Raw genomic sequence first — 1,711 nt, 5'->3', positions numbered from 1 at the left:
GTTTTAGGGTGAGAGCACAAGTATGCAGAATCCTTAGACCAGCAAAAACGAAGTCAGCAAAATGGAAGGATTGAAGGCAAAAACTTAAGAGGAACACCACACTGAGGACGCCGGGGTTAACAGTATGTTTACAAAGACTCCTCAATCTAAATGTCTGTCCTATAATACTTCATAATTAGGTTTACGGTGAAGCCTCAACACATAAAGGGCTCACTGAATAAAGTTTTATTGAAGACTCGACAAAGTAGAAATAGGAGGGTTTTAAAATCCATCAGGTGATCAAAGCGGAAGTGCAGAATCAGACGCAGACGCTGAGGTTGGAGAACGCACGAACAAGTAAACAGTTAGGTGAGCAGCGGCATACTGTGTGTCTAAATGCAGACTTCCTCACGCTTTAAATACGAGGAGGAATGACTCATGGAGGTTTCTCTTTGCAGTGTTTTTGGTACTTGTGTATAGAAGTGAGTAAGGTTGGAAGTCGGAGAGGCTTGGAATACGACGGTTAACACACGGTGCACATAGCATCCGGACGTGTAGCACCACCGCAGTTACTGACTTCGTATGTGTTTGGAGCACGAAATCGGTAAGAGACATTAATTACAGTGACAAAATTAGTGTCAATAATAAAGTTGTCAGTAGTATTTATTCCGTAATTGGTTTTTTGTTTAGTACAAGAATTGCTGGAAATCGTTGTTGTGAGTATATTTTTTACCATACACTGGGCACCGTAATTAAACACGAGTGCGTCACGAAGCATGAATAGGGAGCACGTTACTTTGTTGAGAGCACTATAACCACAGAAACAAACCGTCCTCTTTATAGAGTGTCACTACAACTCTCTTTTTTATTAAATTCACTTAATCACACTATAGCACAACTCGCGTTTTAGAAGACAATTTCATCACATCGTTTATTTTAAAATGTGCAAATCCTATACAACAAAATGTAACATCACACTTGACTCAAAATAACATCAGCATCATGATTGGTTTCTGTGTTGTTTGTATTCTAGTGTCCACCAGTAGGACTTAAAGCCAGAAAATCTGCAAGAAAACATAGTTGTGATATATAACCCCTGAAGAAGGGTTTATTTAAAACCCAAAATGCATTGGGCTTTTATTTTGGAAGAATTGTTAACAATGAAGCAATTTGCATAGCATGTGATTATGGTAATAACATGAGTGCATCGAAAGTAAAAAGTCAATGACTGTCTTTTGTTTATCAAATCTAAATTACATAAAAGATTTGTGTGTACATTTTGTTGATGTTTTTGAAGATGTGCATGTATAATTCTCAGATTGAATTAGAGTGAAAAGATATGTTTTAAGAAATGAAACTTTAGGGACAAAAGTAGAGCGCCTTGCAGACCTCGGCGTTCCCAGGCCTCGATAGTGCAGTGTCCTATAATACTGCCACATATTTGTCATTTTGTTGTTCATTTAGCCATGGATATTAATGGGGGCAAGGGGTTGTCAATAATATCCTCCTGTATATCAGAGCTCGAGTGTAGGGTGGTGTTGGTAGTAGAAGTAGAGTTGTGTCATTGGTAGTTGCCTTTGTCTTTTTAGGTCATGCGGCCAGCGTTGCAGTGCGCAGCACTGCACGCGCAGCGAGAGACCTCTTGGAGGGGGTTTGAAAACGTCCCTAGGAATCGCTTGTGCGTGTGCTTTTCCTTTTGGGCCAGGCTATTGGCCTTTGCGTGCGTCTTTTT

General features: G+C 39.9%; 1 long non-coding RNA gene across 1 annotated transcript; it reads left to right on the top strand.

Annotated features, from left to right (window-relative positions):
* The first annotated feature begins 292 nt into the window (after positions 1-292).
* LOC144799059 (uncharacterized) lies at positions 293-1,144 on the top strand. The gene is made up of 4 exons (XR_013603740.1): positions 293-348; positions 438-583; positions 670-695; positions 1,013-1,144. It is a non-coding gene; the product is annotated as an uncharacterized LOC144799059 (long non-coding RNA).
* The last annotated feature ends 567 nt before the right edge of the window (positions 1,145-1,711 follow it).

Source organism: Lissotriton helveticus, chromosome 1_2 (genome assembly GCF_964261635.1).
Source record: "Lissotriton helveticus chromosome 1_2, aLisHel1.1, whole genome shotgun sequence".
Classification (NCBI taxonomy): Eukaryota; Metazoa; Chordata; class Amphibia; order Caudata; family Salamandridae; genus Lissotriton; species Lissotriton helveticus.
The sequence above is the reverse complement of the archived record's forward strand: the minus strand, read 5'-3'. Positions and strand labels throughout refer to the sequence as shown.